This window comes from Schistocerca serialis, chromosome 4 (genome assembly GCF_023864345.2).
Source record: "Schistocerca serialis cubense isolate TAMUIC-IGC-003099 chromosome 4, iqSchSeri2.2, whole genome shotgun sequence".
NCBI classification, from domain to species: Eukaryota; Metazoa; Arthropoda; class Insecta; order Orthoptera; family Acrididae; genus Schistocerca; species Schistocerca serialis.
The window spans coordinates 17,975,743-18,003,453 of NC_064641.1; the positions used below are offsets into that span (position 1 = coordinate 17,975,743).

The 27,711-nt window shown below is 45.9% G+C and overlaps 1 protein-coding gene and 1 non-coding gene across 2 annotated transcripts in view; one reads left to right on the forward strand and one right to left on the reverse strand.

Moving 5' to 3' along the window:
• Positions 1–27,711, forward strand: part of LOC126473866 (mannose-binding protein C-like) — a 793,976-nt gene that overhangs the window by 399,097 nt on the left and 367,168 nt on the right. The gene's annotated exons all lie outside the window — the stretch shown is intronic.
• On the reverse strand, positions 12,409–12,483 carry Trnal-caa (transfer RNA leucine (anticodon CAA)). The gene has a single exon. It is a non-coding gene; the product is annotated as a tRNA-Leu (tRNA).

Sequence of the window (27,711 nt, forward strand, 5' to 3'; positions counted from 1 at the left end):
CCCGAGCCCAGTTACCGCGGCCAAGTGGCATAATACGACCCACCATAAGCAATCAGAGGATGGGTCAGTAAACAAAAAGCAGCAAGTGGGAAAAAAAATCCGTCTCAAGGACGCGCCATCTGTCCGCATATCGCTCGTGTGCGGGCAAATCGCAGATCGCAGCGCTCGATAGCTGATCGCTCGTAATTCCTGTGCAATTCGATGAATCGCATGAGACGTGTGGCAATATGGCTGCTACTCGTTCACCTACAGCATCCTCACAGCTAAAGTTCCAGTTTCAAAACGCAGCAGAATGAAAACCACTGCTCAGAATAACGTCAAATTCGAAAAGGATTTTGTTGGCTCAGTGCGAAATGTCATGAGACAAAAACAAAAAAACTAAGGAAAATTTTTGCAATAGATACCGACGTAACCCTCTTAACGTAAATTGGATGGCAGATGAGTCGGAATACTAAGGTTATGCGTCCGTGCTGTTCAATGTACGTGACTGAACAAGCTCAGCAGTCAACAGTTGTGGCACTCTTAGGTAAGATCGCCCACCAAGGCAGTTGAAACGTCCCCTTAGAAAAATTATGAATGTCTGCGCTGGTAAACTTCTTACATTATTCGATTTTCAAACAGCTGAGCAGAACTGAAAGTACTCTGACATTTCTCTCTTTACTTATTCTGATCAACACTAAACTGACACACAATATCTTTAGCGCAACGCAATTTGACTTTCAATAATCCCTACCAAAGAATGGCCGTTACCAGCAATAACCTATACCTTTCGTGAATCACTTACCTCACAAAAATCTTCGTTATTCGAACTACTGCAATACAGCGAACGCCGATACTGAAGGCACTAACTACTGATGGGCATAGTTAGCAAATGATAGATTTTGATGGAGAACAAACAATGTATTTACCTTAATAATGTTCAAAAGTGATAATATATATAGCAGTTCATGGCATCCAGTTTTACAAATTTACTGTCTCTGATGGACACACGTCCAGATCATCCGCTCTCAAAACCCCGCCATCTGTCTCCCCACATCCACCACTGCAGGCGGCTCACCTCCAACTGCGCAACGCTACGCGTTGTTCACATCCAACTGCCCAGCACTACAATAGCGAATATTCCAACAATTCAAAGCAGCCACAGACTGCACACAGCACAGCCAGTGATTTTCATACAGGCCGCTACGTGGCGTTACCAACATAAAAACCTAAACAGCCAACTTACACAGTGTCATACCATACTGGATGGGAAAAATCGGTTCTTAATTGCCCTGGGGCCAAAACCCGCTTAAAAACAAAACGTCATCGGTTTCTGGTTTTTGTGAGACTGGAGCAAGACGTGTTCAATATCCTGTTCACCGTTTTCTTCCACAATCTGAAATCGAGAAACAGCATGTTCCACAACAGATCGGAGTGCCTCGAGGTCACGTAAGAGAATGCGTTGCGCATTGCGTGCCTTTAGTTCAGCTGCATTCACTATTGCATCACTGAGCATATCTTTCAATATAACACCACAGCCAAAAGTCACACGGATCAAAAGTAGGTAATCTGCACGGACGGGCTCTAGGGAAATGACAGCCAATAATCCTAGCACTTCCGGAATGCCTCTGCACCAACCGCTTCATTGGCTGTGCAGTGTGCGGAGGGGCGAGCCTGTTCGGGTGCCAATATAAAATGACTTTTTTTTTAATAATTTGAATATTTATATATGTGTTTGCAGAGACAGAGAGAGAGACTGATTTTTTATTGAGATTTATACTTTAAGTGGTAACTGGTACGTGAATTTTGGTTGCTGCGTCCTTGAATGACCAGCTTCTGCACCAGTTGTTGACGTATTACAATTTGGAGGAAGTTATTGTTCTTTAAGGTTTAAAATACGACTCTGTTAGTTACTTGGCCGTATTGCGGATAGCTTTGAGCCAAAGTTATCGTAGCTTTTCATACCTAAGGGCCACTGTTGTAAGTAAGCAAGATCAAACAGCAATCTGCTTTTCGTGAGAAAAGGAGATTGCTTGGCACACACACTTCCTTCAAACTACACGTCCTGCTACATCAAAATTGGTCAGTGGAGTTCAGCACCATACTATTGTACAAGAACATAATCCAATTACTGTAATTAAGAAATTATGAGAGGTTGTTACTTATTGAACGAAAACTATAGAGAATGTATTTCTTTTGCTGTATTTTAGTGAACTTTGTACACTTACAATTCTGTCGGTTGATAGACGGCAACGACAAAGAAGTTTACTTCCTTTTTCAAAAACAAGATATTTCTATTCTTCACTTCCAGAAAATTTGTATTCATAAATGTTTGGCAACTCTTACACATACTCGGTTTTGTCACTAAAATATCAATTCTCATTAAATGTAACAATACGTTCTGAGCGACGACCTAGCAACACGTCCTCTTTCGACAAGGTACAGATTAACAGTAATTTTTTTTAATAAATCAGTTGGCTTTTTTTTTTTTTTAGTCCATACTCAATGATTCACAACTACTATCGTTGCGGGGATTGCGCACTAAAGACTTTCTCACTGTCGAGCTGCGCTTCACTTCAAGTACTTTTTGAATCAAAAAACTGTGTGCCCGACCGAGACTCGAATTCTGCCAGGAAGTTTCGGTATTCACATACATTACTGAGCTTCTCAGAATAAAATCAGGCACAAATTAGTTAAAGAAAAGAAGCAGTGAGGCACAGATAACATTACAGCCACCTCGTATAAAAGTGAACCTGCCCAAACATCGATATTGTTGAAGGGTTGGAATGACGCTGGTGCACAAAAGACTCTCATGGCGTTTACCAATGACGGGCCCTTAGGACTCATATCCTCGAAAAAATACGGCCCTGCAGTAAACGATCCCGCACTACTTAGTAACCTTCGCAGAATCAACTGGTACCGGTTGATGTGCCTGCGGATTTTCGCTTGGCCATATTCTTTAATTGTGCGTACTGACATGTCGCTGGAGACGGAAATGGGCTCCGCCTGTCCGCAGAATGTTGCATGGCCGTTCATTGTGCAATCCCATGCGAGAAAGAAATTCCAGAGTGATCGTTTCTCTTGCTGGCAGGTCAGGTGGCCATTCCTGAACACGGGTTATTTTGTTTCGATAGCAATGCAGGATATTCCGTAGGATTTCACGCGCCGTGCTCGCAGGCACGCCCGACGTTCGGGCAGTTCCCCGTGCACGGCGTGTTCGCACACCACCAGTCGACCACTCCTGCAGTGCTGTGGCCACGTTTTCGACGGATGTCGGAGTAACTGCTTTCATCCCTCTGCCACACTGCACTTCAAAAGAACCTGTATTTTCGAATTATGTTACCATTTTCTGCAGGCCATCAGCAGACATCGGACCAATGCCTTTTTTCACGTCCCTGAGGGCTACTGGTATACCGTCACCGTTCTCGTAAAAGGGCTTTAACAGCACCGCGCAGTCCATGTTGTGCGTCTCGGACGAAATCTGTGGAACAACCGTCTGTCGCGCACCTATTGGTGTGTGTATATTGTGACACTTACAGCGCGATCTATTGGTCAAATTTTCATTAATCAACTTTATTGTTCGACGACGTTTCCCCGTGCGTCAATAACATGCTGTTCAGATTTGACGTCGTTCCGATCAGTAGTTCTCTTTGTACAGCGTTTTGAAACTGGAACTCTAATTGCGGATAGCCTGTAGATATTAAGTGTGGTTATGTACAACATCACGTTACATTTTATAGTTATTCATGTAGCATAAACGATTCTGAAAACTGAAGTTGAAGCTGGAACTGCTAATTATATTAAGAAGGAATACAAATATAGAAATTGACACCCTCAGATTTTACTGTGTTTAGGATTTCGATGCTTTTGCTGCAGAAGTAGAAATTCGTGGGAAGGCCACAGCTACAGTTACGATATACAGAACTCCATCTGGTGATGTTGAATTATTTACGAAACAATCTGACGCGTTATTAAATTTTTTTAGCTTGTAAACAGAATGAGGCGTCGTTAAGAGGAATTTTAAATTCAATGCCAAGGGCTTATCTCTTCTACATTTGTATTTAAGTCCTTGTCACTTCATATAATCTGACTCGTGAACTATTTACAAATGGTGTGTAAACCAGCACTGCTGCAATTGGTAACATTCGTCTGGAGACATCGAGATGCGGAAATCACGGTGAAAATGCTTGCAGCTAAAGCAGAAGACCAGTAAATGAAAGAAAGGGATTGACGGATTTAATAAGTACTTCCGAGATACAGGGAAGATGTACAGGGCACACACTTCGCATTGATGAAATGAAATGTAACGTAGAGTACAGTTCCCATGGATGCCGTTTCAAAACGAGATTCTTAAAATAAAACTCACGTGTCTTTTGTTTTTGCAAGTATTGGTGAGCAAGCGGAGAACAGCCGCCGTGCTCGTACACATAGCAGTTCATTTTCCACAGCAGAAAGTATTTTGTTGACACCGACGTACATAGGGAGGAACGATCACCACGATAAAATAAGGGAAATCAGAGCTCGTACGGAAAGATATTCGTGTTCATTCTTTCCGCGCGCTATGCGAGATTGGAATAATAGAGAATTGTGAAGGTGGTTCGATGAACCCTCTGTAGGCACTTAAATGTGATTTGCAGAGTATCCATGTAGATGTAGATCTTCGCGAGACTGGCGTCCAAAATATTGGACAATACTGCTTGGTAAATAGTTCGTGCGTGGCGGAGATGAAGCGATGGACCGATTGCAGTCAATATCGAAGTTCTCTGTGGCTGGTAGAATGACCACCAGAGGGAATTAGCGTTATTCGTGTATAATGTCGTTACCAGGCCGGGTCGGGTATATAAAAGGCATGAGCAGCAGCAGTCATTGAGTGATCGCTGTGAGGGACATGAAGATGCAATATACTCTTGTGATACAGCGTTTTCAGCACGTGACAAGTTTGAAAGCGGCCTCCTTGTGGGTCTCCATTTGGTCGGCGGATCGAACCGTCCAAAATGATGAATGGCGGGGCGTTCTGATGTGACACTGGACCAATGTTGCACTATATGGAAACACAAAGGCAAGCGTTCTCACAGTCGAGGATAAGGTCGACCAGGTCTGACGACCACAAAGGAGGATCGCCGTATTGTACACGACCCACACACCGTGACCACTTGTCATCTGCGCCGACAATCCAATGCACTCTGTGCAACCATCTGCATCATCACGCACCATTGGGCAGAGACTAGAAGCAGGCGGAATACAGAATTACCATCCCATGTGCAGGTTGTTGTTAACACTGCAACACAAACGGCTGCGTCCGGAGTGGTGCCACGACCCGGAAGCAAGAATTGCTCGGGAATGGTGTCGCATTGTGTTGAGCGTCGAACCGCGGTTCTGCGCTACCGCGGATGACCACCGTCGGCGGCGATAGGGTGGCGACCTGGTGATGAGAGGTGCCATTATTGGAATGTATCGGAGAGGCACAGCCGTGTTGCTGCTGGCGTCAGGGTGTGGGCGGCCATCGGGTGTGACTTTTGCTCACGACCGGTGGTGACTGAGGGAACACTGAAAGCCAGTGTGCGATTTGCAGGAGGGGGGTGGGGAGATGGGGGGGATTCGCCCCCCCCCCCCCACCTCCTCTGCATCAGACCATCCCCTTCTCTGGTTTTAGTTTATGCATCCCAACCTGGGATGTTTATTTCCCACGCACTGGAGTAAAACTTTACATATAATTTAAATTTGTGGAGCCGAACACTGAAAGTTTTTAATACAGTCTTACTATTAATACTATTAGTATGTTTGCTTTTTAATTTTGAAAAAGTGTTATGTAATAGTTAAGCATTTCAAAACATTTAGAACTAAATCATCATTCTCATGTTGTCATTGTTGCTTTCGCCTAAGGTGCGTCACCCGTTTACTTGCGAGGGAAGTAGTGTGGCAGTCAAACCGCAGCAGTCGCACTGCAGAGTTGTCTGAGCTGGGGGCTGAAAGTCCCACCCCGGGCCCTGACACAGGGTGGCGACCGGCCCGGTGCCTGTGCGAACATTTACCACCTTTTGGCAACGGTATGGCGCGGAATAACGCGCCTGGGACGAAAGCACACATTACTAAATAACGCACCATCGTCTGCTTCATTACTAAATAACGCACCATCGTCTGCTTCTACACTCCTGGAAATTGAAATAAGAACACCGTGAATTCATTGTCCCAGGAAGGGGAAACTTTATTGACACATTCCTGGGGTCAGATACATCACATGATCACACTGACAGAACCACAGGCACATAGACACAGGCAACAGAGCATGCACAATGTCGGCACTAGTACAGTGTATATCCACCTTTCGCAGCAATGCAGGCTGCTATTCTCCCATGGAGACGATCGTAGAGATGCTGGATGTAGTCGTGTGGAACGGCTTGCCATGCCATTTCCACCTGGCGCCTCAGTTGGACCAGCGTTCGTGCTGGACGTGCAGACCGCGTGAGACGACGCTTCATCCAGTCCCAAACATGCTCAATGGGGGACTGATCCGGAGATCTTGCTGGCCAGGGTAGTTGACTTACACCTTCTAGAGCACGTTGGGTGGCACGGGATACATGCGGACGTGCATTGTCCTGTTGGAACAGCAAGTTCCCTTGCCGGTCTAGGAATGGTAGAACGATGGGTTCGATGACGGTTTGGATGTACCGTGCACTATTCAGTGTCCCCTCGACGATCACCAGTGGTGTACGGCCAGTGTAGGAGATCGCTCCCCACACCATGATGCCGGGTGTTGGCCCTGTGTGCCTCGGTCGTATGCAGTCCAGATTGTGGCGCTCACCTGCACGGCGCCAAACACGCATACGACCATCATTGGCACCAAGGCAGAAGCGACTCTCATCGCTGAAGACGACACGTCTCCATTCGTCCCTCCATTCACGCCTGTCGCGACACCACTGGAGGCGGGCTGCACGATGTTGGGGCTTGAGCGGAAGACGGCCTAACGGTGTGCGGGACCGTAGCCCAGCTTCATGGAGACGGTTGCGAATGGTCCTCGCCGATTCCCCAGGAGCAGCAGTGTCCCTAATTTGCTGGGAAGTGGCGGTGCGGTCCCCTACGGCACTGCGTAGGATCCTACGGTCTTGGCGTGCATCCGTGCGTCGCTGCGGTCCGGTCCCAGGTCGACGGGCACGTGCACCTTCCGCCGACCACTGGCGACAACATCGATGTACTGTGGAGACCTCACGCCCCAAGTGTTGAGCAATTCGGCGGTACGTCCACCCGGCCTCCCGCATGCCCATTATACGCCCTCGCTCAAAGTCCGTCAACTGCACATACGGTTCACGTCCACGCTGTCGCGGCATGCTACCAGTGTTAAAGACTGCGATGGAGCTCCGTATGCCACGGCAAACTGGCTGACACTGACGGCGGCGGTGCACAAATGCTGCGCAGCTAGCGCCATTCGACGGCCAACACCGCGGTTCCTGGTGTGTCCGCTGTGCCGTGCGTGTGATCATTGCTTGTACAGCCCTCTCGCAGTGTCCGGAGCAAGTATGGTGGGTCTGACACACCGGTGTCAATGTGTTCTTTTTTCCATTTCCAGGAGTGTAGTTCCTACCATACTATTTCGTGGACCTTCTTTAAATACTCTCCTCTTCCACCATCGTTTTCTTTTCCTTTGGCTGTCATTTCCGTTGTTAGCTGCATGTGCAAGTACCAAGTAGGCCGCCGCTGCGATACTTTATCGTCCTTTATACTGCAAGACTGACGCACGTGTGGCGCAAATTCTGTTGCTTTGGTATGAATTAACCTGCCGCATGCAACATACGCCGCAAGATGTTGCCTGTTGTAGCATGCTACAACACGACGCACGCCACATTTCCGTAGCATGCCACAATGTTGCAAGACGGCGTCCCAGCGTAAACGAGGCTTTAGAGCCACGTCTGTATTGTATGGTGGATGTGATGTGTTGCGTACGAAACTAAAACCTGCAACCAGATCCAAACGTCGTGGAAAACTGTGAAGAGGTGTCATCCCGCAGCAAGATAACGCTCGCCCACATTCTGCCAAACGGACAGCCGACGCAATAAAGAAGTTGAGATTCGAGGTGCTGGAACATCCACCATACAGTCCAGACCTGGCTCCAAGCGATTTTCACATGTTTGGACCCTTAACGGAAGCACTACAGGGGAGAAGATTTGAAAGTGATGAAGACGTCATTGCTGCGGTGCAAAATTGGTTACAGGTGCAACCGAAAAACGCATTTTCTGAAGAAATAAAAAAAAAACCGTAAAACGTCGTGAAAACTGCATTGAAGTCCAGGGAGGTTACGTAGAAAAATAACGCATGTTTCAGTTTTCTATCATCAGAGTAAGTACAGCTTATCACAAATGTGCTTTTACTTTTTTAATTCCCGTTGTATACCTGTATATAGATAATTTTGTAAATAAGCTTTACCTATAATGTACTTTTAAAGATATAACAAGGGATGGCTTTTCTGACAGTGCATGCGCGTGAATAGTGAGTTTCGGCATTAACATCTATTTATAAATAACTGTTTAACCATGGGTAACGCCACGGTCCAAGCTAGTAACTTATGTAATTATACTAGCCCCCTAAGACATCCCCCCCCCCCCCCCACTGGTACAAGCACAATTCACACACAGCTGAAAGCACAGCAGTACTTCAAAGACATCCTGCGACCTGGTGCGTCAGCTCTCATTTGCCAACATCGTGATGCCATTTTTGGACAGGATAGTACGCGTCCACAGATGGCTCGTATCTTTATAAACTGTCTGCGTGATGTTGAGGTACTGCTGTGCCCTTTGAAAATCTCATACTTGTCCCCGATAGAATATGTGTGGGACAAGTGTGGATGTCAAGTCCGTCCCAGCACCAGCGTCCAGGATACCAAAAGACAGCGGCAGTAGTTGTGGGCTGGCTTGCCTCCAAAGGGAATACAACGCCTTTCCCAACCGAATGAGTTGGATCCATGCGAGAGGGGGTGCAACGTCGATTTTGTTATCACTACTATAACATCATATACACTACTGGCCATTAAAATTGCTACACCAAGCAGAAATGCAGATGATAAACGGGTATTCATTGGACAAATATATTATACTACAACTGACATGTGATTACATTTTCACGCAATTTGGGTGCATAGATCCTGAGAAATCAGTACCCAGAACAACCACCTCTGGCCGTAAAACGGCCGTGATACGCCTGTCCGTTGAGTCAAACAGAGCTTGGATGGCGTGTACAGGTACAGCTGCCCATGCAGCTTCAACACGGTACCACAGTTCATCAAGAGTAGTGACTGGCGTATTGTGACGAGCCAGTTCCTCGGCCACCATTGACCACACGTTTTCAATTGGTGAGAGATCTGGAGAATGTGCCGGCCAGGGAAGCAGTCGAACATTTTCTGTATCCAGAAAGGCCCGTACAGGACCTGCAACAAGCGATCGGTAATTATCCTGCTAAAATGTACGGTTTCGCAGGGATCGAATAAAGGGTAGAGCCAGGGGTCGTAACACATCTGAAAAGTAACGTCCACTGTTGACAGTGCCGTCAATGCGAACAAGAGGTGACCGAGACGTGTAACCGATGGCACCCCATACCATCACGCCGGGTGATACGTCGGTATGGCGATGACGAATTCACGCTTCCAATGTTTGTTCACCGCGATGTCGCCAAACACGGATGCGACCATCATGATGCTGTAAACAGATCCTGGATTCATCGGAAAAAATGACGTTTTGCCATTCCTGCACCCAGGTCCGTCGTTGAGTACACCATCGCAGGCGCTGCTGTCTGTGATGCAGCGTCAAGGGTAACCGCAGCCACAGCCTCCGAGCTGATAGTCCATGCTGCTGAAAACGTCGTCGAACTGTTCGTGTAGACGGTTGTTGTCTTGCAAACGTCCCCATCTGTTGACTCAGGGATCGAGACGTGGCTGCAGGATCCGTTACACCCATGCGGATAAGATGCCTGTCATCTCGACTGCTAGTGATACGAGGCCATTGGGATCCAGCACGGCGTTCCGTATTACCCTCTTGAACCCACCGATTCCACATTCTGCTAACAGTCATTGGATCACTACCAACGCGAGAAGCAATGTCGCGATACGATAAACCCCAATCGCGATAGGCTACAATCTGACCTTTATCAAAGTCGGAAACGTGATGATACGCATTTCTTCTCCTTACACGAGGCGTCACAACAACGTTTCACCAGGCAACGCCGGTCAACTGCTGTTTGTGCATGAGAAATCGGTTGGAAACTTTCCTCATGTCAGCACGTTGTAGGTGTCGCCACCGGCGCTAGCGTTGTGTGAATGGTCTGAAAAGCTAATCTTTTGCATATCGTAGCATCTTCTTCCTGTCGGTTAAATATCGCATCTGTTGCACGTCATCTTCGTGGTGTCGCAATTTTAATGGTCAGTAGTGTATATACGTGGTGAATTGCTATATTTGTAGTCTCTCTCAGACAAACAGGCATTTAGTAGTCTCTGACACATCATTTTCTTTTTATGTAGGCACTCACTGCTGTGACATTTGATGCAGTGGGCTGGTCTTGCGTTAAACAATGTAATCGAACAAGTTAGTACGTAACCTTACGGGACGCCCTGTATGCCGAGGACGGCGTTACGACAGGGCGGTTTTTAACGCTCGGAACGTAACGGGTATGGCCCAAGCGGCGGCGCTCTTCAGGTGAATGCCGCTTAATTAGCTTAGCGGGGAGGCTGGCCTTGCGAGCAGTGAGGCCGGGGAGAAAGGGAGGGCGAAGATCCCCCCGGCCGACAAAGGCGAGAGCGGCGCGGGTTGCGCAAGCAGGACAATGCGCGCCCGTCGCGCTACGCAAAGCGTGAAATCAGTGCGCTCTTAAAGTCCGGCTGGACGACGAGGGAGGGTTGGGGGGAGGGGGGCGGGAGTCCCAGGCTGGCAGAGCCGGCACACGCTGCTGACAAGCAGACGGCACCACCGTGGGGTCGGGGTTTGGCAGCAATTTTGTGTGGTGAAAGAGGACCCCTAACACCTCACGTGGCTATAATATTAGGACGCACTACCCGGAAAATCCCGGGAAAAATCGATCCAAAGTTTCTTACGTGCCTTATCAGTTTAAAATGTTAGTACACTGCCCAGCGGCCGTCTAGTCTAGGTGTTCAGCCGGCACGGTAGCTCAGCGTGTTCGGTCAGAGAGCCGGTTGGTCTCTGTAATAAAAAAACTGAGTGGAAGGATCAACCACCGAACTTGAAGAGGATGTCTTGCGACGTCCGCAACGACCAAACACAACGACCAATAACGAAAAAAGTGCAAAAAAAATTTAAAAAAGCTGTTTCGGGCTCGGATTTTTACGCCAGAGGTCTCGTGTTCGATTCCTCCTCTGGCACTTTTTTTCTTCTGTCTCATTTTCTTTGGTTATTCCACCAATTATTCAGAAAGTTTCCCAAACTTACATTATCTTTAACAAATTAGTTTCATTATTGAATAAAAATTATTTTTCTTTTTGTCCAACAACACAATTCATGGCGATGGGTTTTCCATTTTTCATTGTCAAGTATACGAGCAGAAACATTGCCTTTTTAATCAGAATAACAAAGTCTATTGCAAAGTCTATTATACATATAATAATTATAAACAAGAACTGCAGTGGTAATTACAGTAAAAACAAACAAAGCAATAATTTTTGCGACATCTTGCGCAACATATAAAAGCGGATTTTTTACAGTCACAGGGCGTTTGCAATAAATCCGTACAAAAACATGCCCCTTTAACATTTACGAAAATGTTTCGAGTTTCTGACAATTTTGAGGCAAACCAGGCATATTGAATCATGTCTCGGAATATTGGTGACGATAACTGATGGTGAATTATAGAATGAATTTTTATACAATCTTACCGGGAATTGATTTCACGATTCTCCTGTAACAATGCGCTGCAATTTTGCAAGCAACAGAAGGAAAAAAAAAAGTGCCGGAGGAGGAATCGAACCCGAGACCTTCGGCGTAAGGGTCTGAGCGCTAACCGTGTAGGCCAGACGGCCACTCGGCAGCGGACTAACATTTTATACTCACAAGGCACCTAAGAAACTTTGGATTGTTTTTTCTCGGGATTTTCCGAGTAGTGCGTCCTAATATTTTAACCACGTGAGGTGTTAGGGGTCCTCTTTCACCACACAAAATTGCGGACAAATCCCCGACCCCACGGTCGTGCCGTCTCCTTGTGAGAAGCGTTGCCTCCGTCACTGAGCGGTTTGCTGATTATCTGTGCAAACAAGGAGGCATTGTCACGTGTCACCAGCAGTGCCTGTTAATTCTACCTTTTGACTTGGCTCTAAATAGACCCAGTCTCTGGGCGTTCTCAGCCTAGTGACCACCTGAAGCTGCAAACAAGGTCTAAAGAGTGGAATTAATGCCCCACCAACGACGATGTCATTAAAACTTCCTGGCAGATTGAAACTGTGTGCCGGACCGAGGCTCGAACTCGGGACCTTTGCCTTTTGCGGGCAAGTGCTCTACCAACTGAGCTACCCAAGCACGACTCACGCCCCGTCCTCACAGCTTTACTTCTGCCAGTACCTCGTCTCCTACCTTCCAAACTTTTACAGTACCTCTGCTGCGAACCTAGCAGAACTAGCACTCCTGAAAGAAAGGATATTGCGGAGACGAGGCGTGAGTCGTGCTTGGGTAGCTGAGTTGGTACAGCACTTGCCCGCGAAAGACAAATTTTCCGAGTTCGAGTCTCGGTCTGGCACACAGTTTTAATCTGCCAGGAAGTTTCATATCAGCGCACACTCCGCTGCAGAGTGAAAATCTCATTCTGGACGATGTCATTGCCAACGGTAGGATTGCACAAAGATGACGACTGTGTCCTTTCGAACGAAACACACTCAAAAGAACGACGCACCACGGAGGAATTATGCGAATGGGACGGCAATCGGTAGATGTGATGTACGTGTACAGACAAAGAAATGATTACAGTTTCAGAAAAATTGGGCGATTTATTCCATAGGAAGAGCTTCACAAATCGAGCAAGTCGATTACGCGTTGGTCCATCTCTGGCCCGTATGAAAGCGGGTATTCGGCTTGACATTGATTGGTAGACTTGCTGAATGTCTTCCTGAGGGATAACGAGCCAAATTCCGTCTAGACGGCGAATCAGACCGCCAAAATTCCGAGCTGGTTGGAGGTTCCTGTCCATACTGCTCTGTACGTTCCCAATTGGGGCAGATCGGCAACCTGGCTGGCCGAGGTAGCCTTTGGTAAGCGCGAAGACAAGTGGTAGAAACTAGCGCATTGTGCGGGCTGCAACTATCTTGTATAATAATAATAATAATAATAGTAAATAAATAATATATAATTAATAAGTTTTTTTAAATGTATAATCAATAGTTGATTAGTCAGGAGGAAAGGTAATAAATGAAAAGTAAAATGAATTTAAATTATCTCATTCGCATACACAAATCACTTTCTTAATCTTTTTTACCTTTTTTGTTGTTTGAAGTGAAGATCAGTAGACTCTTAACGTGCTGGAAAAACGTTTAGTTTGCGATCTTAAAATCTCAGGGGAATGCAAAATTGTCTTCTCGCCTCGAGAGAAAATTCAGATCAGTTCTAAATTAATTTCGCGGGTATCGCGTTGACAAAGTAAGAAAAAATGTAGTAAAGCAAAATCTGTAACATTCTATAAATTGGGGATCGATAACCGCTACTATGAAATGAAAGCGGAAATGCCAAATCGAGCAATTATTATTTCACAATCTTAGTTTTTTATACAGACATCTGAAATCTCGAACACTAATCTCACAGTTTTCAACAAAATAAAGAATTGTGCCGAAATACGTAGAAATTAAAGTAATCTCAGCTCGACCCTGGAGCGAAAGAAAAATATTCGTAGTAAAGTCATTTCGGTAATCGCAATTACCGATAATAATGACACAACTAAACAAATTCCTAGCAGGAATACGATTTCAGTTCATTTGAAACAAAATTGAAAAATATATGAGTCCGACAGCGTAAGATGCTGTCGTAAAGGCGCGCGACTAAAGAGAGAGAAAGAAAAGACGAGCGCGCATTCTTATATAGGACAAAATACAGATGATAATGCTACGCCGTTCTCATTATCCTGGGCGTACATATTCGCTGACCTGCAGCGCACTTAATTGGCACAAAGATTAAATTATATCTTTAACTTTTGATATTTCGATAGGAAAGGAGAATAGTACATTATTACGTCGCGGGCAGGACACAATATTACACTTGCTGAAATTTAGGCCCGGGATGGCGTGTCATGAAGGGCAACAAAACAGGGCGTAGAATATCGTCGACGTACCGCTTTGTTGTACGAGTGCCGAAGATTATAGCCAAAGCGGTCGTGTTACGAAAAGAAATGGCGGGCGATCTAGTCGGCATCGCACCACTGTCCAGGGCGTCTGAGGACACGTCTTCGGCCTGGAATCTCATTAACTGGAGTAGTTTTCAGTGATGAGTTCCACTCTGAAGTGAGCCGCGACGACCAGCGGTGACGTGTCTGGAGAGACCGGACGCCCTGAACAGATACCAGCCTAATAGTAGTTCACCGTGCGGCCCGTCAGCCACGAGTCACGGTCTGGGGGGTGGCACTTCATTTCACAGCAGAAGCCCTTTGGTTGTCATCCGCCGCACCCATACAGCACACAGGTACATCGACGATATTCTACTCCCCGTTTTGTTGCCCTTCATTGCAAGCTTCCCTGGGCTTACATTTCAGCAAGATAATGCCCGCCCTCTCACCGCGACAGTTTCTACTGCTTGTCTTCGGGCTTGCCAACCCAGCGAGATTGCCGGATCTCTCCCCAATTGAGAACCTTGGGATTTTGACCATCTAACGCGTCGGTCGGACAGAATTCGGCACGATATTCCTCAGGAGGATCTAATCCAGGGTTCTCCTCACTAGCCATTCGTCCTGTTAATACAGGAGACTTGTCTAGTAAGGCCATTAATTGTTCTATCCTCTGCGAAATAATCAGCAAAAAATCCTCTTCCATGTCAAGAAACACTGACCGCTTCTCACAAGGGAACCTCCCCATCGCACCCCCCTCAGATTTAGTTATAAGTTGGCACAGTGGATAGGCCTCGAAAAACTGAACACAGATCAATCGAGAAAACAGGAAGAAGTTGTGTGGAACTATGAAAAAAAAAAGCAAAATATACAAACTGAGTAGTCCATGCGCAAGATAGGCAACATCAAGGATAATGTGAGCATAGGAGCGACGTGGTCCCGTGCTTAGCGTGAGCACCTGCGGAACGCGAGGTACTTGGTTCAAGTCCACCCTCGAGTGAAAAGTTTAAGTTTTTGTTTTCAGATAATTATCAAAGTTCAGGCACTCACACATAATCAACTTCGCTCGATCAAATGTTTTCGGTTCCCATTGGAGAGGCACGTCCTTTCGTCTACTGATGGCACGGTTTTGCGGTGCGGTCACGAAAACACAGACACTAAACTTATTACAGTGAACAGAGACGTCAATGAACGAACGGACAGATCATAACTTTACGAAAATAAAGAATTAAAATTTTCACTTGAGGGAAGTCTTGAACCAAGGACCTCTCATTCCGCAGGTGCTCACACTAACCACGGGACCACGGCGCTCCTGCGCTAAAATTGTGCTTGATGTTGCTTATGTTGCGCATGGACTACTCAGTTTGTATATTTTGCTTATTTTTTTCATAGTTCCACACAACTTCTCCCTGTTTTCTCGCTTGATCTGTGTTCAGTTTTTCGAAGCCTATCTACTGTGCCAACTTATAACTAAATCTGAGGGGGGTGCGATGGGGAGGTTCCCTTGTCAGCAGATTTCGCTTCTTTTGGTGCAAAGCCGCAGGTTTCACCAATGACGGTTCAATCCCGCGTCCGGCCATCCTGATTTAGGTTTTCCGTGATCTCCCGAAATCGCTCCAGGCAAGTGCCGAGATGGTTCCTTTGAAAGCGCACGGCCGAATTCCTTCTTCGTCCTTCCCTAATCCGATGAGACCGATGACCTCGCAGTTTCGTCTCTTCCCCCAAAAACAGCAACAACCCGCAGGCTTCAGCACACTACTTCGATTGCTGTATCGATGAATGGCGTGAAATGTTGTTTGTGTCCACGTTCCATCCACACTAACACTTCGCTGCACGAAATCATTTACACTGTTTAAAATAGACGAAACATATGGGGGATACGAGGGCGTGCTGTAAAGTAATGTCCTCGAATTTTTTATGCGAAAACTCTTAAAATAAAAGAAACGTTACTAATGTTCTATATCTTTATTCTTAATTTCTACGTATTTGTTTCTTAACATAGCCAACGAGAGACCAGTTTGTTGATACCGTCACTGTAAAACGTTTGACCTTGGCGACGGAGCGACAACCTCACCTCTTCTTGCACCGCTTCATCGCAGTGGAAAAGAAGTCCACGAAGCTGTTCTTTAAGTTTCGAAAATAGATTAAATTCGAACGGGGCCAAGTTGGGACTGTATGGTAGATGATCGATGACAGTGAACCAAGGCGTCGGCTTGTGGCAGATGTCGCGACGATCGCGTGTGGTCCGGCGTTATCATGCTGAACGAGAGGGTGCACCGTGCGCCGGCGAACTCTTCGAAAGCGAAACTCGTTTACAGTAGGCTGGTTCTCACGAATGTGCACAGTTCGTTACACACGCAATGCTACACGCTGCAATTCTGAGCCCTCTGGTGGCAGAAGGCTGCAAGTACAGTATGTACCCATGAGGCAGAAGGCTGCAAATACAGTATGTACCCATGAAGAAGAAAGATGTAGAATGTTAATAACGTTTAAACTTGAAGAAAGGCAGCTTCTCAGCCAAGACCGCATTTGTAAAACCTTTATTTACGATTATCTGTTTCGTCAAACAGAGCTACCATAAAATGTAAACATATTTCATTGTGAAGCGTACGTATCATCAATATAATAAATAGATTGAATTATTATTACAGATATCATAGTACAGGTTAATATATGTAGCCAACGTGACTATAATGTACTCCATACGTAAATCAGCCGGTCAGTTCACGTAAGACGCACTGGCATGGCAAAGCTAAAACCAGTATTTACGAAATGTTTGGCCAATATTACAGATGACAATGTACATCACTGATGCAACAGCAAGAGCGCCGCTGAACTGACATACAGCGAAAGTTACTGGGGAGCGTCTTCACATTTAGTGCTGTTGGACGACGCTCGTGTATTCATGTCATCGTCAACTGCAAGCATAAATGTGCAATTTTAATAAAAATGTGGTAATCGCTATACAATTTTTTGTAGCAGATGGGAGCTAAAATATTTACTAAGAAACAGGAGGAAATATGTAAACCGAAAGTCAAAAAAGATAACATCTCGTTAAAGCTAGTACCTAAGTCGTATTTTAAAGTCGAGTCTTTGTATAACGCCAGATATACAAGGGCGTTCAGTATTCAGTAAGTAAGGCAACACATTTATTTCCTCCGCCAGTTTCGGCTGAAAAAAAAAAATGCGGAATTCGTTGTGGGACACCGTGGAATACGCCCACTTCACATCCTATAGTTTCGCGAAGTTCCAGTAGATGGTGGCACTATACGTAGCCTTCAAAATGGCGTCTGTGACGGAAGTGCGTTCGAAGCAGAGAGCTGTCGTTGAGTTTATTTCGGCGCAAAACCGGAGCGTCGCACATATTCGTAGGCGTATGGAGAATACCTGCGGAGAATTGACAGTGGACAGAAGCAGGGGCAGTCATTGGGCGAGGCGTCTCCCATGATCGCAACAAGGTCGCGCGAAGCTGCCCGATCTCCTGTTTTAGTACACGCCCTGCCAGTAAGATGGCGTAAGGCCGTCGCATTGAACGGAGAGTATAATGAAAAATCGGTTTTTGTAGTCAGAAGAGTGGGGAATAATACGGTGTATTGGAATCCCGAACGAAGCCAATCTGCATTCAGAAAAAAAGAATTGTTGCATTGCTTATCACCTACTGGATGATTGGAAATTATGATGTAAAACGTCCATCTGCCGAGTACGAACATGTCCACGAAACAGCAGTACTCTCCTAGAAAATCGTAAAATGGCCGGCCGGAGTGGCCGTGCGGTTCTAGGCGCTACAGTCTGGAGCGGAGCGACCGCTACGATCGCAGGTTCGAATCCTTCCTCGGGCATGGATGTGTGTGATGTCCTTAGGTTAGTTAGGTTTAATTAGTTCTAAGTTCTAGGCGACTGATGACCTCCGAAGCTAAGTCGCATAGTGCTCAGAGCCATTTGAACCGTAAAATGCCTAATAAGAATTCCACGACCGCGTACGGCACGGCACTTCTGAATTCTTGATTACTTTCCGTGTTGGAAAACAAACGTTTTGTGTCACGAAGGATCATCAAACAGAGGAATGCAGTGGATAGTATGTGTCGGCGGGTAGTACGGGCCGCCTGATAACACTCGGGTTTTCCGCAAAAAAAGAAAAAAAACGAAAGTGTACACGCGCGACTGCTACGGTCGCAGGCTCGAATCCTGCCTCGGGCATGGATGTGTGTGATGTCCTTAGGTTAGTTAGGTTTAAGTAGTTCTAAGTTCTAGGGGACTGATGACCACAGATGTTAAGTCCCATAGTGCTCAGAGCCATTTTTTTTTTTTTTTTTTTGAAAGTGTACAGTGCTTGCAATAAAGCGTTGACATCATTCCCCAGTTTGCTAGAACGTAAGTGGTGTAGTTATTCGATTTGTGCTACAAGTAAATTTTATTGGTTTCTGACTGGCGAAGCTGGTGAACGGTGTAATTTTCAGCATGGGTTTATATTTTTAAAGATGGGAACTAATTTCATCATACTAGTATTAGTGTTTAAGTAGTCTCATGTAGATTATACGGTAGTAACGAAATCCCGCTCTTTCAAGCTGCTTTCTGTTTCTGCTGTATTTTAATGTGTAGTATTATCTGGGTAGTCCGCCCCAGTAGCTGAGTGGTCAGCGTGACGGATTGCCGTCCTCTGGGCCCGGGTTCGATTCCCGGCTGGGTCGGAGATTTTCTCCGCTCAGGGACTGGGTGTTGTGTTGTGTTCATCATCATTTCATCCCCATCCGGCGTGCAGGTCGCCCAATGTGGCGCCGAATGTAATAAGACCTGCGATATGGCGGCCGGACCTGCCCCGCGAGGGGCCTCCCGGCCAATGACGCCAACCGCTCATCATCATCATCATCTGGGTAGTATCGGCCATATCATAGTCGCATGGTAGGGGTCGTATAAGTAATTTTTGTTTTGTTTTTGACTTTAGTTGATGAAAAAGCGTGTCCTCGAAAGTGTAGAAAATTAAATAGAGAAAAGAAATTGGCAGGTAACGATTTCTATCAAAATTTTACGAAGAAGCACCTTGAACTGCCTTACAGAAAACATCAGCCCACAAACTCAATTCTTGTCAGGTTCAATCGACCACACGTTGAAACGTTCATCAATCAACTGTTTTTTTGTTATCTTGTACTTTTGATTGTATAAATAGATTAATTTTTTGTGAATCACGAAAACACCATTATTTAATAATACATATTTTATTGGCTGGCCTGACTAACTGACACTTTTCTCAACATCTCGAAATGCAAGTCTTAGAAAATCTTTTCTTGTTTTGTGCCGTTTTGGTTAGAAATCTTTATTTCTTCACTAGCACAAATAAAAGTTCAAGTAAAGATTTTAAGCAGTTATACCTTACTGCAAAAAAACAACTGAAGTTTTATAGCACCTTTGAATTAAGTGGCCCATACTAGTAACCGTTCCCCTACCGACTTTAGAAATGTTGAACACTTTCAAACAACCCCATAGCAAACCCAATACGTGCCACCCTAAGCGCAGGGTCCTGAATGTCGATTCGTACATCACGCGAGCCCCAACAACGCCCGAAAAAATTTAAACATTGCGTTCTTTCAGCCAGTTAGCCTGAGGAGTAGCATGGAAGCGTTTTCAGTGATGCACTGGTAAAGCCGGGAGGGACATTGGATGTGTTCGCAAGAAGAGCAGACGTCTGTTCTAATTATCCTCGTTTTCTTTGGTAGTGGTCTGTGTCTGTCTTGGTCTGACTATTGTCTCGCAGAAAGTTCCTCCCGCGTTTGAGTTCGCCGAACCAACGGAAAGATGTACTTAAGAAAGGAAAATGAAGTCCAAACGGGAAGTTGCTCAAGACGCTTGGGAGTACTCAGTTACATTTTGAAACTGTGAAACGTAATCTCAAGTAAACACCGTCGTTTCTGCTCCACGCTCGGTGCGACTTGATATCGCGTGGAAAACGGTAATGAAGGGCGTTTCAGAACTTCTTACGCCTGTACAACGCAGTGCCGGTAACGGTAGATTGGATGCTTTCATCGCGAATCTTTCACAAGTGCACCGGAATGCTGCCATTTTACGTAATTATACCGTAGGTTTTGTATATTTCCACAATAAAAACTGTCTACATGAAAACATGCAGATATTTATAGAAATAAGTCTCCCATGGGCTTCGAATCAGGAACGAAGTATAAAAGTGTACAACAGGTGTGGTTTAAGATCAAAGAAATAGTGTCGACAGCAGCGGATTTGTACCACATAAATTAATTTCGTAGACTGAAATCACCCCCTGTGGTGCAAAAAACAACTCAGAAAACTGTTGCAGAAGCAACGAAAAAAACTCATGCCAAATTTAAAAGAACCGGTTCCCGTGAGATCACCGAAGTTAAGCGGTGTCGGGCGTGGTCGGCACTTGGATGAGTGACCATCCACGCCGCCATGCACTATTGCCATTTTTCGGGGTGCACTTCATCTCGTAATGCCAATTGAGGAGCTACTCGACCGAATAGTAGCGGCTTCGGTCAAGAATACCATCATAACGACCGGGGGAGCGGTGTGCTGACCCCACCCCCCTCCTAACCGCATCCTCAACTGAGGATGACACGGCGGTCGGATGGCCCCGGTAGGCCACTCGTGACCTGAAGACGGATTGAGTGCAAATTAAAAAAGAACGCAAAAGCACCTAGACTGGCGAATTTGCAGAAGTTCAAAATTTAGCGCGAACTTCAATGCGAGATGCATTTAATAGTTTCCACAACGAAATTTCTTCTCTAAATCTGATAGAAAATCCGAAGATATTTTGGTCGTATGTGAAGTATACCAGCGGCAAGACACAATCAGTCCTCAGTGTGCGATAACGAAGGTAATGTTATTGTTGACAGTGCCACTAAAGCCGAGTTACTAAACACCATTTCCCGAAATTCCTTCACCAAAGAAGACCAGGTAAGTATTCCAGTGTTCGAATCAAGAATAGTTCCCAACGTGATTAACTTAGAAGTATATTTCCTAGCTGTAGCAAAGCAGGTTAAATAACTTAATATAGTCAAGTCCTCCAGTGAAGATTGTATACCAATTAGATTCCTTTCAGACCAAACTGATATAATTGCTCCGTACTTAACAAATACAACCGCTCAGACGACGAAAGATCTTTACTCAGAGAGTAGAAACTTGCACAGGCCGCACCAATGCTCAGGACTGGAATCAGAAGTAAAGGGATGAATTACAGATCCGTATCACTGACGCCGATTTGCTCTACGATTTTGGAACGTATACTGTTTCAAACATTATGAATTAACTCGAAGAAAACGATCTGTTAACACGCAGTCATCACGAATTCAGAAAACATCGTTCTTTTGAAACGCAACAAGCTCTTTATTGGCACGAAGTAATTAGTGCTACCGACAGGGGATCTCAGATTGATTCCATATTTCTAGATTTCTAGATACCCTCTGCCAGGTACTTAAGTGTGAATTGCGGATGCCATGCTGCGGGTTGGAGTACAGAGCACAGACAGTTCTCTTTCGTGCTCGCCTATTCAAGTACGCCCCGTGCACAGACACAACGCCTCAGCCTACCAATGCCTTTTAAGTTCCACAATGGCTCGTCTGCGCATCGATGTTCTTCGAGCACAGAAAAGAAACTGTCATAACAGACATGGGAGCTACAATTACAGCGAGACTGGACACATTCCGTGTGCGAAGTTTCTCGAACACAGTTCTGGGAAGCATCTCTAGCTGAGTGATGTGTCTTTGGCCTCTTTCATCGAAATAAAAAGCAGCTTGACGTAGTCCACCCATTCAGCTGAGAACAAACGTGTGCTGAACAATAGTGGGGAAAGCGCCAGCTGTCAAGGGTCATCATCAGTCGCAGATTTGTTCCACTGCAGTGCAGTTTCTATCGCCAGCAGCGCCGCGGGTGTCGAGTCGACGAGAGACTGTCGAGTCACTGTGCGAATAATCTCTCCTCGTCGTAAACACTGAGAAGTTGCCTCTCTTCGTGCACAATGGCACCTTTCCTTCGCGCAATGTTATTGTTGTGCATCAGGTGCATGTTTCTAAAGGAAACATATCGTTTCCTGGCCGCGCAAGTGTGTTCGTTCAAATGGTTCAAATGGCTCTGAGCACTATGGGACTTAACATCTGTGGTCATCAGTCCCCTTGAACTTAGAACTACTTAAACCTAACTAACCTAAGGACATCACACACATCCATGCCCGAGGCAGGATTCGAACCTGCGACCGTAGCAGTCGCGCGATTCCTAACTGGGCGCCTAGAACCGCGAGACCACCGCGGCCGGCGTGTGTTCGTCCTGTTTCCTAAGCTGAACGCCAGAGCCAGTTTCCGTTATTCGAGGGACGGAGGCTTTTCTTCAGCTCATTTCCTGGGCTTTCCACTGTCCGTATAAACGGGTTATGGTCAAGACTGACTAGGCCGGGTTACAGTGTAGTGACTTTCCCACGAAGGCAAGTGTGTTCCAACTGGGAAGGAGCAGCACTTTTGCAGCGTATTGCTAACAGTGGCAGCAGAAAATCGTCAACTGAATTGTCTAAGTTCTCCTAATGAAGCTGACTAGCAAAAAAAGGCCTGGATGTAAAATTCAGGGTTATTCATAAATGCTTCTAGGATTTCAGAATACGTCTGCGTGGAAACTACAAGACATACACAAAATAGGCACATGTTAGTAGATAGAGAATCTCCCCAACTTTTAACTCGTTTTGCATTTGCTCAGTATGATACGATAGCAAAATTCTTAACATACACGTCGTAACAAGACATGATCGATATAGCGATCACATTAGGTGGTGGTGGAGGCAGGAATACACGATCTTTGATGTAACCCCATAAGAAGAAATTACGTGGACTTAAGTCAGGTGGCCACGGGGAGCGACTGAAGAAGACGGTTCAAACGGCTATAAGCACTATGGGACTCAACATCTGATATCATCAGTCCCCTAGACTTAGAAGTACTTAAAACTAATTAACCTAAGGACATGACGCACATCCATTCTCGAGGCAGGATTCGAACCTGCGACCGTAGCAGCAGCGCGGTTCCGGATGGAAGCGCCTGTAACCGAACGGACACAGAGGCCGGCGACTGAAGAAGAGCAGAGTGATGATGGGAGGCACGTGCAGTCCAACAATTAAGCAAGTAAACACAAACCTCTGCAAGAAAGTCTACTGGAGCACCGCGTTTTTACAAAACGAATTCCACAATGTATTGCTGTAATTATGCCATGAGCCATTACTGCATGTCCACGAACATGAAACCAGTCACAGTTTACTCAGAAACGAAAAATGCCCATAAATTTATGAAGAGGACATGGCACAAAAGAAGTTAATTTTAAGCAGATCACGAATGCGTCCCACAGTCTCGTGTGGATATTCAGTGCCTTAAACACGCACGTTACGACGAACCTTTCCGAAGACATGAAACTTGGTTCCCTCAGTGAGAATGTAGATGTAGATGTAGAATCAACTGTCCGCGGCTCGTGGTCTAGCGGCTAGCGTTGCTGCCTCTGGATCACGGGGTCCTGCGTTCGATTCCCAGCCAAGTCGGGGATTCTCTCCTCCCAGGGATGGGGTGTTTGTGTTGATCTCATCATTTCATCACCATTCAGGAAGTTTAACCTTTTCAAATGTTCGGATAATAAGTTGCCGTCTCTTTATCTAAGAATAGATGATGTATGCAGCTAGCCGCTATCTCTGTGTAATGTCTTGTCTGTATAGACGTGTATCTGTTGCCTTTAAGATCCCTTCACCTTCACACATAAGTCTATACAGTAAAGTAAGGCCCTCCCAGTTCTTGGCTGATCCGTGATAAGACAGGCGAAAAATTAGACTAATGGAGGATTATTAGTATTATCTCTATTTTCATTCGCTCTCTCTCTCTTTCTCTCCTTTATCTATGTACAGTTTTTAATATAATATTTTATTACGTGAAATCAGCCAAATAGGATCTTTGGTGGAGTCCTTCGTCTTGGTAATCAGCGGCTGGCTTGCTGTAAGAGATCTTTAAATTTATTATTACTGTTAAACACTGCAGTCAGTCGGGAGAATCAATCGTTTGGACAATTTGTTCCTTTTACGAAAGATTGCGAATTCCAGGTGTGTACGAAGCCTTTTTGGACGATTTAACACAGACTCAGTGATTGCAGGCTCTCTTCGACACAGCTGAAACTTCCCCACTAATTACAGGGCCAACGTGATCAACAAATGATTCAGGAAAAAACTCATTCGTTCATTCACTCCAGAACAAAAAAGTCACAAACCTTATTTATGGAGGAAATTGTGTATTAAATCCATCTCCATTACATATCCAGATCTCCGGTGATTCCACGCCTTAATTATTTTCCGTTTACAGTCTCTTTCTCTTCAAACAAACCGCTAGCGGCACAAATGTTAATTGGCTCGCTTTAGCGAGAAGAAAAGCGGAATATGTATCTCTCAGAAACACGTCAGTCCCTCAACAGATACTCCAGAAGCTGTCCTAGTTACCACTCTAACAACCATGGAGAATGCATATGTGCATCTCTGTTATTTCAAAGAATAAACGCACTAGAAAATACTTTGGCGTCGTCCAGCTGTCGCCGCATACATTACGAGAAAACCAGATCAGATAACTTTTCCAAAGTGAATGAATGTGGATGGTTTGATTGAAAATGATTAATTGGTGCGTGGTAGAGGGCATTTTCTGTGGGGACATTACAGAAGCTGGCGAGACTGCAAAGCGAAAAGATTTGGAATTTGTAAGGGCGCTGATAACCACGCCCTTGAGTGCCCCACAAACCAAAATCATCACCATCATGATCTGAAAGTATTTTGTGAATAACCATCTCCCTCCAGTCAGAAGCTCATTCGAGTAGTCATCACATGTAGAAAAATGCACATGATTCCACTGCAGTAAAGGTTACGTGCAAAGAAATATTTACTGGGAGATACATTTACCGTGTGCATTCAGCACACATAGAACAACAAATGGTTGCTGAACAGGCCACAAAAATGATTACCAGTGAAGATGCCTAACATGAATAGGTGAAACACGTCTTGGTACTCAACAATAAATTTCAGTTGCAAAAGGTGGAAGTTTTCTTATCTTTATGATGAAACTTGATTGAAAGATGAAAGACTATTTTGTACTGTTTCGTTTTCCAGTGTAGGTGTGGGAGAGACATAAATGGTTATTCGTAACTATCTCTGGAGTTTCTGAATATGACTGCGCAAAACACATACGGAAAAGAGGCCGGTAGAAGTGCCCCAAGTCCTTAGCTCACATTACAGCTGCTCAGTATAAGGATCGCTTGTTACACGGCAACGGTAGAAACGTGCGTGCAGTTCATTGACTCGGAATGTCTGGAAAGGCGCGACGGCACCCCGCTCTGATAACTTACAGGGGATGACATACACTACTGGCCATTAAAATTGCCACACGACGAAGATGTGCTACAGACGCGATGTTTAACCGACAGGTAGAAGATGCTGTGATATGCAAATGATTAGCTTTTCAGAGCACTGACACAAGACTGGCGCCGGTGGCGACACCTACAACGTGCTGACATGACGAAAGATTCCAACCGATTTCTCATACGCAAACAGCAGTTGACCGGCGTTGCCTGGTGAAACGTTGTTGTGATGCCACGTGTAAAGAGGAGAAATGCGTACCATCACGTTTCCGACTTTGATAAAGGTCGGATTGTAGCCTATCGCGAATGTGCTTTATCGTATCGCGACATTGGTGCTCGCGTTGGTCGAGATCCAATGACTGTTAGCAGAATATGGAATCGGTGGGTTCAGGACGGTAATACGGAACGCCGTGCTGGATCCCAACGGCCTCGTATCACTAGCAGTCGAGATGACAGGCATCTTATCCGCATGGCTTCAACGGATCGTGCAGCCACGTCTCGATCCCTGAGTCAACAGATGGGGACGTTTGCAGGACAACAACCATCTGCACGAACAGTTCGACGACGTTTGCAGCAGCGTGGACTATCAGCTCGGAGTCCATGGCTGCGGTTACCCTTGACGCTGCATCACAGACAGCAGCGCCTGCGATGGTGTACTCAACGACGAACCTGGGTGCACGAATGGCAAAACGTCTTTTTTCTGATGCATCCAGGTTCTGTTTACAGCATCATTATGGTCGCACCCGTGTTTCGCGACATCGCGGTGAACGCACATTAGAAGCGTGTATTCGTCATCGCCATACTGGCGTTATCACCCGGCGTGATGGTTTGGGGTGCCATTGGTTACACGTCTCGGTCACCTCTTGTTCGCACTGACGGCACTTTGAACAGCGGACGTTACATTTCAGATGTGTTACGACCCGTGGCTCTACCCTTCATTCGATCCCTGCTAAACCCTACACTTCAACAGGATAATGCACGGCCGCATGTTGCACTTCCTGTACGGCCCTTTCTGGATACAGAAAATGTCCGACTGCTGCCCTGGCCAGCACATTCTCCAGATCTCTCACGAACTGAAAACGTCTGGTCAATGGTGGCCGAGCAACTGGCTCTTCATAATACGCCAGTGACTACTCTTGATGAACTGTGGTATCGTGTTGAAGCGGCATGGGCAGCTGTTCCTGTACACGCCATCCAAGCTCAATGCCCAGAAGTATCAGGGCCGTTATTACGGTCAGAGGTGGTCGTCCTGGGTACTGATTTCTCAGGATCCATGCACCTAAATTGCGTGAAAACGTAATCACATGTCAGTTCTAGTATATTATATTTTTCCAGTGAATGCCCGTTTATCACCTGCATTTCTTCTTGATGTAGCAATTTTAATGGCCAGTAGTGTACCATCCAGTGGTAGTTGAAAGGATTAAGGCGCTGTGCTGTACTTTCTCCAATCTCGTTGTATTTAATGTACCGCAGGAGGCCTTGGCATCACGGCGGCAGAAGTAGCAACACGCGGGGTGTGGAGTGTAGGCTGACCTTGGCGGGTGGGGCCGCAACCGACGCTCCCCACACGACGCCCAGTTACGCGTCCCGCAGCTCCCGATAGCCATCGCCTGCTCTTGAGAATATTCCGCGCTCTAATCTCCGCCTTGCATCAGGCGGCTCGCAACAGCTGGTCCGGTTTAGCTACCTTGCCGACGGCACGACAGAGACAGTTGCTAGGAAACGTCCCGCGCCGTTTATCTGACGGCACAAGGAGTTCCTCCTACATTTTCGGAGCCATATTGGCTGATGTCTGTAGCGAAAATGAGCGAATATTCTTATTCATTCCTCTATTTCCTTGCACACAGAGCGTTTATTGTTAGACAAAATTGTTAACATTCAAAATACAGGCCGTATAATTAAAACAACTTGTGCTAAGTAGGTAAAACGTGTACCAAGTGCCGGCCGGGGTGGCCGAGCGGTTCTAGGCGCTATAGTGTGTAACCGCGCGACCGCCACGGTCGCAGGTTCGAATCCTGCCATGGGCATGGATGTGTGTGATGTCCTTAGGTTAGTTCGGTTTAAGCAGT